This window comes from Patella vulgata, chromosome 5, assembly GCF_932274485.2.
Source record: "Patella vulgata chromosome 5, xgPatVulg1.2, whole genome shotgun sequence".
In the NCBI taxonomy this organism is placed as follows: domain Eukaryota; kingdom Metazoa; phylum Mollusca; class Gastropoda; family Patellidae; genus Patella; species Patella vulgata.
The window spans coordinates 10,848,893-10,864,754 of record NC_065883.2 but is presented as its reverse complement, the minus strand read 5'-3'; the positions used below and the strand labels follow the sequence as shown (position 1 = coordinate 10,864,754).

Here is a 15,862-nt window from a genome sequence, read left to right as displayed (position 1 = left end):
ATAGTACTAAGATCATTGTGAGACCTGCACAAAAAGCTTTGAATCCCCCAACATTTTACTTTATTTCCATAGTAATTAATTATAGAGAGAGAAGAGAAATGGGGTTTAACGTCCACATGACACAAACTAGGTCATTTCGGACTAACACATGGTTCAATTTTATTTCAATAATCCGCTTGCGCATAGGGGTCTATAGCAGTGGGAGGAAACCGGAGAACCCGAAGAAAACCCACGAGGTTGGACAGGCGACCCATCTCCTTGTCAGGTACAACTGGAGAATCGAAACCATGCTAGTTGACTGAATGACAGACCTTATGATACAGCGCGCATATGCTGACCATTTGGCCATCCAACCCCCCTAATTAATTAAAATTGAGTCAAATAATTTTCTTAAATCCAGTCCACCCATGAAGATATATCATTCTGAGACAAGGCTGGACTGGATGATTGGGTCTATGAAAAGATGATGTTATTTCCAATAGTTACAATAAATATGTAATAATTTGGAACCAAAAAAATGTGCCAATGCATCTGCGTGCAACCACATGGAGCCTTCCATATGTTGTATTCAAGAACAGATATTTTTAAGTAGAATAATACTGGAAAATCATGTGTGCCAGAATCTGCCTTCTGACAAAAAAATTCTGGCTTTTTATCTTTTCAGAAAATATGAAAGAGGAATGGGTCCACGTAGCAGACGTGTCTGATAAAAAGAACTGCTGCTGTAATTAGCGTTGAATTGATGACATCACATTGTTTTTCTTACAACATATTTCTGCACCTCAAACAACCAACAAAAAAACGCTAATAATTCCCTCAAGATATTTATCCCATGTGAACGAGGGGCAACATCGATACAAACTATGTAAACATGTACATAAGAACATGTTGTATCATTTAACTTGGCATCAGATAGGTAATATTTCTGCAACAAACTGTGGAAAAACTGTTATATCGTGACCCCTATGACCCCGACACCGTCAACATAGGTATATGTATAACAAGCGTGCGTTTATAAGGCAGACGGCTATCAAGATGGTTGCACAATGTGATGACAAGCTGAGAAACAAACTGGATCACGTTACCAAGGTCTTACATGTCAGTCAGGAATGCTGCTTGCATTCGATTACGAGGCAGCGTTAGGTTGCAGATTGTCATTTTTCTAGGTAAAAAGGGCAGGTGTAACAGGGCCAGATAACTCTGTGCCACCAGAAGATCAAGATGGAGATCTATAATATGAAAGATATGTTGCGTAAAATGGCAACTGCCAGTTACAAACATTATTACAGAACATATCTTGTCTTGTCTAACATACCAATAGTGACAGCTTCCGCACTAACTAACGAAGATATTTACAAACACTGCTTTTAACATAGACATGTTCTTAAAGAGGCATTAACACTTCGATCATCTGCATCAGCTGAGTAAAACAAAAACCAAAAAAATTCAGGGTTTATTGAAAAATTTGAGATTGCTCTGCCTATCCGTTGCAGGGATGATAGATGTTACTTTTTTGGCTGTATGGGGGGGTTGGATGGCCGAATGGTTAGCACGTGCGTGCTGTATCATAAGGCCTGTCATTGAGTCAACTGGCGTGGTTTCGAATCCCCGGTTGTACGTGACAAGGAGTAGGGTTGCCTGTCCAACCTAGTGGGTTTTCTCCGGGTCCTCTGGTTTCCTCCCACAGCTAAAGACCCCTACGCGCAGGCGAATTATTGAAATAAAATTAAACTATAGGTTAGTCCCGAAATTACCTAATTTGTGTCGAGTGGATGTAAAACCCCATTTTTCTCTCTCTCTTTATTAGCTGTACAGGTTTTAGTAGTTTTTCAAGGAAAAATCATTTGATGGGCCTCTTGTTAATCCAGGCGATTATCTATCATTCATTTCATTTTCTTAATTAAATGATAAATAATCGATTCAAATACTTTTTAGCATAGATTTAGCCATAAAAAATTAGATTTTTTTCTAAACAACACTACGGTATCTAGCAAGCTTCGTCAAGTTGTGGTCACGAATGGCTGATTCTGGTCACAAATGACCTGTCCACAAGACAAGTAGAGAAGAGAACGCAAGCGGTGATAAGATCCTGTATGGTGCTAGAACCACAGTTAAAAATGCACAGCTGTCTGGTTATTCGGATGTGATGAAAAACTGAGGTCCCCTGTACACATTTGCATGCAAGTAAAAATCCCTTGGCAGTTGGAATTTGATATAAGAGTAGGCCTTAGCACCAGGGTCCAGGCATAATTTCCCTCATAGCACACTGTATGGCGTAAGCCCATCTTCATTAGCCCAGTTGAAGCAGAACAGTAGGACATTAAACCTCATTTCATTTTTTTTTTATAAATTTTGTGAGAATGATAAAGCCTCTTTAACCATTGCATAAAGATGGAACCAAAAATAACTTTTTCCACGTAAGAAAAAAAAACCTTTCTTGATGAAGATCTTACTCCCGTGTTTTCTGTGGATAAGAATTATGAAATGATTAACATCTGACATCTTGAGTTTTTGATGGTAAATGAAAATAATGTTGATTTTACCGTCACCCAACAGAAGAATAATTCACCTTCATGTGTCAGTCGGAAATCCTTCACTGCCACGAACGAAGTGCTTTTATCAATATGTCTTTCACTTCAAAAGCCAAACATGTCTTCTTGCTAAATATTTCAAGATATTTCTACTGCTCTCTTGATGAAATAATGTTGTCAATTCTTCAAAAATGGCATCTTTATAAATTTAACCATCTAAAAAAGTTCCCTTTTTGCACAAAAGATAATATCCTCAGTTTTTTTTTATTGGACGCAAGTTTACCCAGTACTCGTCGCAGTACATCATTCAATTATAAATCTGTCAAAAGCTATTGATTAACAAAAAACGTTGAGTTCTTAGGACACGGATTACCGTCACATTATAAGGAATTAGCTAGAAGCCGTCGTGTAATTTTTATGATCATCTTGTTTTGAGTTGTTTTGCCTCTGATTAATTGGTAAACTCGTTAGCTAAATAATTAACTCAATCTGACAGTTTTTTTTAATCTCTTTCACTAGAAATATTACTGCATCAGCTTTAGCTAATTCTCCTAGTTAACTCAATCTGACAGACATTGTTTTTTATTAATCCTTACAACTAGAAATATAATATACATGTATCAGATTTAACTCAAACTTGTTAGTTTTTATTACTCCCTTGGACTAAAAATATATATACCAAGGCCCCCGTTTCTCGAAATTTTAACTAAAGATAAAATCCAATTTTAGTAAATACTTCAATTTTGATTGATTAAGCACTAAAATCAATCTAATATTATCCAATCAAATTACTAAAATTTGGATTTTATCTTAGTTAAAATTTCGTGAAACAGGCCCCAGTATTGTAAGAGATTTAACGAATTCCTCACAGTAATTCAACTATGCAGGTTTTTATTAATCCATTCAACTAAAAATATATACAGTAGAATCTGTATTAAGCAGCCACTCAAGGGAATTTTCATGAGTGACCTCTTAATACAATCTCAGTGTTAGTGCTGACGTCAAGTAAATTTTACGCTTGGATGCATTGGGAGCAAACATCAATAATACTTCCATCGGTAAATTTGGCCGTCGCTGAAACCTGCTTGGAACGAAAATTATTAGACACGAATCTCTGATATAACTTCTGTAAACGTTTCATTTTGTACCAATATTGATACTACTGTCTACCATTGTGATGTATTCGATAATATTTATCCATTTTTGAAGAAAATCCATAAATTTATTTTATTTTATCGAACAGGCACATGTCCAAAAAACATTTCAGGGGGTGTAACTCTGTATGTAATATAGGTGGCACTAAAACTTCTATCTAGACACAAAGCGGTAATGAAAAATAGATACCAGATGATTGTGGACTTTGACAGTACTTTTAGTTTATTCAATCAGTATCAAATAATGTTTTTGTACGTGTGAAGTATGTTAAGATGGTATCATTCAACAATGGCCATTGAATAGACAATGTTTTGTCAAATTTATTAGTATAATAGTGACTGCTGGCTGTGTTAGAGGAGTGACCGTTGATTAAAGAGATGAAACAATAGAATTTCTACGGGGTGAATTTATCGTAACCGCTTACAAGGAGATGTTGCTGAATAGGAGTGGCTGCTCGTACAGATTCTACTGTACTACGAAATAGTTTTTAACTAATTTTCAAAAGTAACTCAAACTTGATAGTTTTTATTAAAGCTTTCTATTAGAAATAATATACATGCTATATAAGATTTAACTAATTCTCATAACTAGTTCTGAAAGCTAATTTTCATTAAGCCGAGCTCACACAGACCAATTATATACTCTTTAAAACACACTATCTAATTAAAATTGGATGTTAATTAAGTTTCTTGGGGGTGGGGGTAGTATTCCATTACAGTACATCTGAAGCCTTTTAAGTAGTGTGTCCAGGCCCTAAGTTTACAAATCATTCTCAGGCTTAAGTTAAGAATTTACTCAAAATTGAAACTGTGTGCAATTTTTTGTGTTTCTAGATCAAAGATATTTCTTATAAACAGTGATTGAAAGTTGAGTAACTTCTTAACTTAAGTCGGAGAATGCTTTGGGAACTCGGGGCCATTTCTTGTGAACTTATTGACCAATCAAATTGCCAGTATTGGTCAGCAGGGCTGAATTTTGTGGTGAAGTATCAGAGTTTATAATAAGAGTGACTCAATTGATTTAGGACCGTCTGCGATATCATTCGCAGTGTAAGTGGATGAAAACCCTATCTAAGTTTAACGATAAGGATTTAGACTTTGAATATAATTGGGTTCAAATGAAGATTAACTAAAATAGATTTTTAGAAGCCATATTCAATGTTAACCTTGGATACTAATCCTAATCCTGACACCCATCTAAATTTGAAACAGGAAGCATTTATCTCCTAAATAAATGAAATGAAATTTAACGTCCTACTGTTCTGCTCCGAACTGGGCTAATGACGACAGGCATACGTCATACAGTGTGCTACGAGGGAAATTTTGCCCGGACAGCGGTACTACGGCCTACTCTTATATCGAATTCCAACTGTCAAGGGATCTTTTATGTGCACGTCAATGTGTACACGGGACCTCGGTTTTTCATCCCATCCAAATGACTAGATAGGTGTCCTTGTCAGGCCCTCTGTTCTGCATTACTGATAAAGGGGAACCAAGCCGGAAAATCTTGATGAACTTTCTCAAGGCCAATGCAGGGATCGAAAACCCGACCTCCAGGCTAGCAAGCCAGTGTCTTACCCGCTTAGCCACCGTGATCCCCTATCTCCTAAATATTAACTTCGGTTAACAACTCCATGTGAATTTATCATTAGGTATGTTATCGATGAAATCAAGAAAAGGTGTGCCCGATAGTGTCTTACTACTGAAATCAATATTTATAATACAACAGAAACATAAATTACATACCTTTTAAATATTATCGAGTTCAGGTGTTCGGGTACTTGTATCGGCCATTTATCATTAGTCTTGGAACTAGCAGGAGTTATCCATACACATTTCTAAGGCTTTTACCACACTGAAAAGGAAAAGCAGAATTGTTAAGAGTTTGGCACCATTTGTTCTTAGTAGTTCAAGTATTCTTTAAACTCATCTGTAATTAGCTTACCTAGAAGCCATATTGATTCGAAATTATTATATAAACTTCCATTAACCTTAGTTTCATTCATAACAATTTCTTATTGTTCTTCAACATACATATGTTATCTGAAATCATGAATGCAAGATCCCAAAGAGAATGGATTTGAATTTAACAAGATCTTGAGATTGGATGGGAATCCGGCATGATCTGAAAAAGAGAGAAAGAGAGAGAGAGAGAAATGGGGTTTAACGTCCATTCAACACAACTAGGTCATTTCGGGACTAACATATGGTTTAATTTTATTTCAATATTCCTTGTCACGTACAAGCATGATATGAAAGAGAGAGAGAGAGAAATGAGGTTTAACGTCCACTCGACACAAACTAGGTCATTTCGGGACTAACATATGGTTTAATTTTATTTCAATAATTCGCTTGCGCGTAGGGGTCTTTAGCAGTGGGAGGAAACCGGAGGACCCGGAGAAAACCCACGAGGTTGGACAGGCGACCCTACTCATTGCCACGTACAACCGGGGATTCGAAACCACGCCAGTCGACTTAATGACAGACTTTATGATACAGCGCGCGCACGCTAACCATTCAGCCATCCAACACCCCTTGTCACGTACAAGCATGATCTGAAAGACGATGGATCAGAATCTAAAGAGATCTTAATAAGATTGGTTGGAAACTAAGATTTTAAAGTGTATGGACTGAACAATCTTATAAAAGACAACACATGTAGAAATCTGGGGAGATCTTACGCAGAGAATGGATTAAAATTGAGCAAAGATATCAGAGAGTATGGATAATAGAAACTAAGATTTTAAAGCGTATGGACTGAACAATCTTATAAAAGACAACACATGTAGAAATCTGGGGAGATCTTACTCAGAGAATGGATTAAAATTGAGCAAAGATATCAGAGAGTATGGATTATAGAAACTAAGATTTTAAAGCGTATGGACTGAACAATCTTATAAAAGAGAACACATGTAGAAATCTGGGGAGATCTTACGCAGAGAATGGATTAAAATTGAGCAAAGATATCAGAGAGTATGGATTATAATCTGGCATGATCTTAAAGACATGAAATAAAATGAAATCGGATTAAACATTCTATTTTTTTGCATCGACTGGGCTAATGAAGACAGATTGAAATTTAGAAAGGATCTTGACAAATAATGTTCAAGTCAAGTTGTTAATGGGATCTACAAAATGAAAAGAGGGGTGGGGGGCTTGGATGGGTGAATGGTTAGCCATTGAGTCAACTGGCCTGGTTTTGATTCCCCGGTTGTACGTGGTAAGGAGTAGCGTCGCCTGTCTAACCTCATGGGTTTTCTCGGGTTCCTCCGGTTTTCATCCTACTGCTAAAGACCCCTATGCGCCAGCGAATTATTGAAATAAAATTGAACCATATGTGGTCCCGAAATGACCTAGTTTGTGTCGAGTGGACATTAAACCCTATTTCTCTCTCTGATCTCTCTCTAGAGCATGCATCTTTAATAGATTAAGTGCTATATGAATGTATATTATTATTATTAGATAAAATAATAACCATTTCCATTGGTGTAGGTCAAATGTTTTCTGCCCAAACCGTGCAATGGAAAATGACCAATGTTTGAATCACTAGGATTTTGACAACAAATTACAACACAATAAAAATTATTTCCAAATCCTATTTCTTTCTCTTGACATTTAACTTTTGGCACCATCTCCATAATATTACATTTAACTAAAGCCAGTGAGGTCAATCACATATATCTATCATGCATATCATGGTGCATTGTAACCGGAATAAATGTCCACCCATGTCAGAATCAAAATTGGATAAGAATCCTTTATTGTATTTTAACCAAAGAAGTTTTTATTTTGAAACTCTTTTGGGACTCTCAACCACAAAGCCTTTATTCCCTTTTCTTAAAATAATTACTTGAAAAATGGATAATCAGAAAAGATAAAAGTTATATAATTTTATTAATGTGGTCCGAAGAATTCTAAAGACGTTTTTTCCCAAAATTCAAACTTTTTTGGACACTCAAATACAAAGCCTTTATTCCTTTGTTCTTAAAACAATAACATCAAAATAACTAGTATTCGGAAAAGATAACAGTTATACAATTTTATTAACATGGTCAGAAGAATTCTAGATATGATCTTTTTCTCAAACTGAAACTGTCACATTTTATTCATTTTATGTCTTTGTACAAAACCCTTATTCACTTTTTCTTAAAACAAGTTACTTTAAACATACATTATGCAAGAGCTAAATCTGCCTATTGCAGGTCTTTCTTTAGGCCAGAAATGTTTTCTAAATTATTAATTAGACATTTTAAATTAATTTAAATAGATTAAATAGATTAGAACAGTTCAGCCATATTTTGATTTAAGCTACAAATGGAGGAGCAAGACTTTAGCTTCAAACAACCAGTGCGATGGTTGAACAACTATTGCACTCGTCTTGTCAAACCTTCAAAGGCTAATATCTTCGCTCGCAATAGAGTAATTTGAATGAAATTTTCAAATTATTCATTTTACATTATCTATTTTCGAAACTATTATAGTAAGAATGGCTAGCTCTTTATCTAAATCTTACATAATGTATCTTTAAAATAATAAATAATTGGAATAGATAAATTTATACAATTTTATTAATGTGGTCAGATGAATTCTGATGATAATCTGTACCTAACTCAACTGTCAGATTTATGCCTGTGTTCAATACTGTTTAAGCTTTAACAGTAAACGATACAGTTTAATAATTTAATCTACAGTGAAAAAAACGGTTAATATCTCCAAATAATAACCGTTTCATTTCTTTATATTCTTTGAAACCCGAAGTAAGATTTCTTATTTCGATGGATAAAAAGTTAATATTGTCAAATAATAACCATTCACTTCTTTATCGTCTTCAAATCCTGTCTGTATTCAAATTGATAAAGACATTAGGCTTGTATGAAATGTGAATTATTTTGTGTATTACAAGATAAGACAACCTTATGTCATAAATTTCTTCCAATTTATGGAACATATATATGGCGTTATCAATGAAAGGGCAATATGGTAGCAAGGGTCAGACTTCTTGGGATAATACAAGTCACGGCAGGGCTCTTTCTATACACCTTCTTGACATTCAAATCTAAAAATTGTACTCTCGAAATATGACCGTTTTTTTTAAATGTACATTCGTTTAAAAAGTAAACGAGACTATATTTTATTGTTTTTAGTGATCACTTACTTCAATCAACTTCAGAGTCTTATAAAAAGATAAATTAGTGTAATATACTTCATGGGCGTACATCATACAGTTGCAGTATGCTGGGAAATTTTGAGTGCTAACTGAAATGAAATGAAATGAAATGGGGTTTAACGTCCTACTGTTCTGCTCCGTGACGGCTAACTCTCATTTTGATATCCATCCTTGAGGAGAGAGAGAGAAAAAGAGAGAGAGAGAGAGAGAGAGAGAGAGAGAGAAATGGAGCTCAACCCCGAATCCACACAAACTATGTCATTTTGGGACTAACATATGATTCAATTTTATTTCTTTAGCAGTTGGGAGAAACCGGATGACCCAGAGAAAACCCACAGGGTTTGACAGGCGACCCTATAGGCACTATAGCTACTCCTTGTCATGTACAAGCGGAAGTCAAAATCCGTCACTTGACTTAATGACAGAGGATGTGATTTAACGCGCTCACTTTAAACCGTTCGGCCACCCAACCCCCAGGTCATTTTGGGACTAAAATATAGTTCAATTTCATCTCATTAATATGCTTGCTCGTAGGGGTCTTTAGCAGTGGGAGGAAACCGGAGGTTCCAGAGAAAACCCTTGTCATGTCGCTTTACTCAATGACAGACCTTATGATGCAACACGCACACATTAACCATTCGGCCACCCACCCCCCTAACTTTCTCAGACAACACTGAGAATTCGCCTGGTAAGTAAGCCAGCAAGCGCCATGGCCCCCACACCCACCAACCCTGGTTCTCATCATAACAAATCATTGTTATCAAAAAGAATAAGATATTGGTTCCTTTCTAAAAACAAGTGTCACGTTGATTATTTAAATCATGTAAAATATTTATTAAAACAAGATATATGTAAGTGAAAAAGAAATCTATTTGATGAAATGTCTTGAAGGGATGATAAGTTGACTATAAACAGATATGGTGGCATGATTACCGACTGCCATATTTGATAAATATATCACTGATAAAAATAATACAAACATCATATGGTCAACAACTAATACACTCTTGTATCTCACATCAGAATCAAAAAAAATGAAATAAAATGAAATGGGGTTATAAATATCTTACTGTTCTGCACCGAAAGGGTCAAAGTATCAGGCCTGTAGCTAGTGCTGAACCGCACCCTTTCCATTGGACGCAAGATGAAGCCAATGACAAACGTGCCCATAAAGCCCCCCTTGACCCCCCCCCACTCCCACCACAGCGTAATCGAATTCTTGAAATAAAATTGAACCATATGTTAGTCCTAAATTACCTAGTTTGTGTCGAGTGGATGTTAAACCCTATTTCTCTCTCTACTCTCTCTCTCTCTCTCTTTAAATGTCTAGGAACTGATTAGGCCACCGTCTAATCATTCAGATGGGATGAAGAACCATTACACAATGTAAAGCCTGTTTAATCCAGTTTTTGTTGCACAATTCTCTATGCTATCGTTTACCGTTTCTGTCAACAACATGTTTTATCTTTTCCCCACTGTTATTCATTAAAGAGGGAGGAGGTGCACCAACCAACCCCCCTCAACGAGACCTCCTGATATCACCTCTGATTTTAAAATTTTAAAACGGTAAATCAAAAAATAATGGTTGCAAGTTATAAACAGATGTGGTTTAACAGGCAGTAATCAAAATCACCAGTTGTCAATCTGAGTGAAATCAAATTTACTATTATACCTTCTGGTATCAGACCACTAGTTATATAACGGTATCAGACCACTAGTTATCTTAAATGAAATGAAATGGGGTTTAACGTCCTACTGTTCTGCTCTGAACTGGGCTTATGAAGACGGGCATATGCCATACAGTATGCTATGAGGGAAATTTTGCCCAGACAGCAGCACTACGGCCTACTCTTATATCGAATTCCAACTGTCAAGGGATCTTTTACATGCATGCCAATGTGTACAAGGGACATCGGTTTTTCATCCCATCTGAATAACTAGACAGCTGTCCTTGTCAGGCCCTCCATCTTGCATCACTTATAAGGGGGAACCACGCCGGAAAATCAGGATAAACTTTCTCGGCCAATGCAGGAATCGAACACCCAACCTCGAGGCTAGCAAGCCAGCGTCTTACCCACTGTGACCCCCCCCCCCCCCACATAAAGATAGTGTTTAATAAAAGGTCCAAGGAGGTTTGATAACGGTGTTTGCCATTTTGGGACTAACATATGATGCATTATTGTTTTTCAATAATTTTCATGCAAGGGGTATTTATAAGTGGGAGCACCAAGAGGAAATTCACAAGGTTAAGCAATGCGACCTTACTCCTTGTCACACAATGGTGTGGCATCGAACCCATGACTTGCATAGATAACAGGCCTTATGAAAGAGAGAGAGGGTTTAATGTCGACTCAACACAAACCAGGTCATTTTAGGACTATCATATGACATAATTCATTTTAATAATTAGCTTGCGCATAGGGGTCTTTAGCTGTGGGAGAAAAGCGGAGGACCCTACCTACTTCTTGTCACATACAAGCATGGGATCGAAACCATGCCACTTGACTCAATAACAGATCTTATGATGTACAGCGCAGGCGATGGACCATTCGACCACCCACCCCCCTCTTACGTTATATCATACATACATTATAAAATCTAACAACCTACGATGTACACATGGCAACACCTTTACGAAATGTTAGTTACCATAACGATGGTAAGATAAATAGTGGTACTAAACAATATGTGTAAACTCCATTAATCTTGTTCAAATTTAGATAATCTTAAAACTGGCAGACGGCACACAGCTGACAACATCCTGCAGACTGAAACCATTTCCTCTCCCAGAAACCACAACAACTGACACTTTACTTATCTTACCACCCAATAAATGAATGTTCTTTTTTATTTCTTAAAGGAACAGAGAATTAGCTCATAGTTTATCAGTGACCATTTTCCTAAGGTCATGCACTTTCTATTAAATGCCATTCAGAGGCTTACAGATGCATTATGTAAGAGCTAAATCAGCCTATTGCAGGTATTTTTTCTGGTTTCAAATCTTATATTAACTATTTTTTAGACATTTATTCAGATGACAAGCTTAATACCAGCTCTCTAGAACATCGGATGGCCAACAAGATTTAAAAATTTGACAAATAATCTGAACAATGCAAAAAGCAGAGCAAATAATACTTTTGTCCGAAGAGAGTTCACAAGATTCTACATGGGATTTGTAAAAAGTATTTTGACAAATAAGACATTATTGTGACAATTTATTGTTGAACACCGACTTTGCCAAATATACATCTTTCAAGCTGAAACTGGTTCAAGAAGAAAGCCTTATTAGATTGGAATATTAAGTCTTGTTGGAATCTGACCCTTAATGTCGAAAAAGTTATCAGCTGAATAGATACAACTAACCCGAATTTGTGGAGAGAGAGAGAGAGAGAAAGAGAGAGAGAGAGAGATAGTTTAACGCCCACTCCACACAAACTAGGTCATTTCTGGACTAACATATAGTTCAATTTTATTTCAATAATTTGCTTGCGCGTAGGGGTCTTTAGCAGTGGGAGGTAACAGGAGGAACCAGAGAAAACCCACGAGGCTGGACCGAATTTGTAGTTGCAAGAATATATGGTGGAGTACCGTGCCCCTCCCCTCCCCTTCTAGGTTCCGTATGACACAGAGTAAAAATGTACATCTAGGTTAAACTATTCCTGATAATTATCTACGATTATATTAAATTTGTCCAGAAATAGAAAATGAAATATTTACACCAATAATAGAAAACTGACCCAGAAGTTTATCAGCGCCTCCGACTCTATAAAACCCGTAGAATATCTGTTGTTTATTGGATAAGGAGTAAGATAGTTAGCAAGTTATATTTTGACTGAGAAGTTATGAAATACAAACCCAAACAGGTGCTGATAGCAGATTTATAACTCACTGTGTGGCTCGTTTTCCATGATAAAACTTCATTAATGTCTACATCTCCCTTTAATATCGCTTCCCTTTATCAGCGTTTCATTATATAACATATATTTTATTTGGCTAATTGGTGAGTTGCAGATAAAAACAGGAAAAGCCGACAGAAATAATATACCCTTAATGTTTTTAACTTTCAAAAGAATGCTAAAAGGATGGAATAAAAGTGCAATAAATGTCGCCGAATAATTATGCCCAAGATTTATAGTTTTGAAGTCAAATCCTAAAAGCTGAAACCATCTTAATTCATAAAATCGGAGAAAATTCTGTATGATTAAAATTCCCAGGAATAAAAAATATATGTCACACTAAATAATTATATACAAGATTCAAAATGTTAAAGTCAAATCTTAAAAGCTAACATCTTGTTAATTTATAAATTCCTGACAAATAAAGATACATTATGAGAGAGAGAGAGAGAGAGCGAGAGAGAGACAAGAGAGAGAGAGAGAGAGAGAGAGAGGATTTCACATCCACTCGACACAAACTAGGCAATTTCCGGACTAACACACGGTTCAATTTTATTTCAATAATTAGCTTGTGCGTAGGGGTCTTTAGCAGTAGGAGGAAACTGGAGAAAACCCACAAGATTGGACAGGTGACCCTACTCCTTGTCACGTACAACTGGGGAATCAAAACCATGCCAGTTGACTCAATGCGACAGACCTCATGATACAGCGCGCATGTGCTAACCATTCGGCCATCCCCCCCCCCCCAACATGCCTTATTTAAAGAGCTGGTAGTTCTTGCTATAATAGTTCAAAGATAGATAATGAAAAACGAATATAATGAAAATTTCAATCAAAAAACTTTCTTTTAAACAAGTCTTCATTGTAGATTTTAACATTAACTGATTCACTTGATATCTCAGACTTCCGATGACCTAGAGAGATGATTATAGAATTGTCACGTGAATAAATGTCTAAATAGTAATTTTTATAGTCAGAAAAAAACACCTGCAATAGACAGATATAGCTCTTACATAATGTATCTTTAAACATTTAAAAAAAAAAATAGAATGTATTTCGGTTGTTAAATAATAAGGAGAGATTTATAGCCTGGAAGTCAGAACTTAAAAGCTAAAAAAGTGTTGATTATATATAAAAATTCTATAGATTCTGGACAATTAAACTTTCAAGGAATAAAAAATGTATTTCTGTCCCTAAACAATTAGGATAGATTTATAGCCTTCAGGTCAAATCTTAAAAGCTAAAAACCTTTAATTTTATGAAATTCTTTTTAATTCTTGACTTGACAATTAAACTTTCAAGGAATAAAAAATATATAGGCATTAAATAATTATGCACAAGATTTATAGCCTTAAAGAAGTCAAATCTTCAAAGATCTGAGTTAATTCATAAAACTGTAGAAATTGTGGACAATTTTATAAACTTTCAGAGAATAAAAATGTCAAATATTTAAGTGCAAGATTTATAGCCCGAAAGTCAGATCTTAATGACTAAAACCATGTTCAATTATAAAACTGTTTGAAATCAAATCTTAATGACTGAAAACATATTAATTTATAAAACTATAGAAATTCTATACGATTAAACTTTAGCAATTTTATTAAAGGGCATATTTTAATTAAAGGGCATATTGCTCTATTCTTTGGAATCCTAATTAGACGAAAATGGGTCAAAAAAGCACATATTAATGTAGCATTAACTGTTTTTAAATGATTTACTTAAAAACATTTTTTTTTTTTATGGTAGTTTCGATATATGTTCAGTGAAATATGTGAGAAGTCCAAATTGAATGGAAGTTGTTAGCATCCAATTAGTCCAGTCTACAATTTTATCTCTTTAACTTTTTGTCATTTGTGTATCAGTCATTTTGAATTACTTCTGCATTGACTAAAGGGTTATGTTTTGCTTTGTTCATCGCGATTTTTCGGTGTGGTTTCCACTTGTCAGTGGCGCAGGCCGAGGGCCTGACAAGGATATCTGTCTCGTCATTCTGATGCAACGAAAAACCGACGTCCCATGTACACATTAGTGTGTACTTAAAAGATCCTGTAGGCCTCAGCATTGCTGTACGGGCAAAAACTCCCTCATAGAACACTGTATGGCATGTATGCCCTTCTTAAATTAGCCCAGTTGGAGCAAAACAGTAGGACATTAAACACCATTTTATTTCATTTCATTTCCATAATTGGTTGAAATGGACCAATGCTGAATTCTTATTCATCTGAAAATTAATGGATAATATTGAGCTAAATGTCCATTAATCAAAATTACAGATAATGAACTAATATATTACCATAAAACTAAGAATTTTCTTCTAACCACTTAAACCTGCTACAAATTTTATTTTAAATTAGGTTCATTTGAAAAATTAAAGGAATTCCGATACACATGTTTTTGTGAATGATGAAGAAATCTCAGGCATACAGCTCATCTGTTCTTCATTTCTTCCGCATCAAACACGCAGATTTGGGATAAATCTGAGCTAACATCTTAAATTAGTCTTTGAAGTCCCCAAGTCTCCGTCTTGAAGCTAAAGAAAATTTGTCAGGCTCCTAATTAAAGTCAAGTTCCTTTTCTCATTACTGCTAATACACGTGAAGATCTTCTTTCTCCGCTGTCTAATAAATGAATATGTCAAGTATGCTAGAGGGTCATACTGTCCAAATAAAAAGTATTTTCTTTATTCGAATGAATAAATAAACAAAGTAGGAAGTACAACTCTTAAATCTACAAGACTCCTCCTAATTAAAGATAAATTAAAGTCTGTTAAATCCCTTGCAAACTACTGAAATGAATATCAGTACAAAAATGGTTCAATTCTATTCAGTATTTACAAAGATACAATTATGAAATTTTAAATTAGTCATCATTCGGCATTACCTGAAGCAGAGGTGTGATGGGGCCTTTAAAGGAGGGTAGGAGAGAGAGAGATGGGATTTAACGTCCACTCGACACAAACTAGGTCATTTCGGGACTAACACATTGTTCAATTTTATTTCAATAATTTGCTAGCAGTGGGAGGAAACCGGAGGACCCGGAGAAAACCCATGAGGTTGGACAGGCGACCCTACTCCTTGCCACGTACAACCGGGGAATCGAAACCCCACCAGTTGA

The 15,862-nt window shown here is 35.7% G+C and overlaps 1 protein-coding gene across 3 annotated transcripts in view; it reads right to left on the bottom strand.

Annotated features, from left to right (window-relative positions):
- Positions 1–15,862, bottom strand: part of LOC126821931 (alpha-mannosidase 2x) — a 164,111-nt gene that overhangs the window by 71,969 nt on the left and 76,280 nt on the right. For all 3 annotated transcript variants that reach the window (XM_056101171.1, XM_050550573.2, XM_050550574.2), the window contains one exon: positions 5,432–5,540. The gene's annotated coding sequence lies outside the window, so the exon portion shown is untranslated. The remainder of the gene's footprint in view (positions 1–5,431; positions 5,541–15,862) is intronic.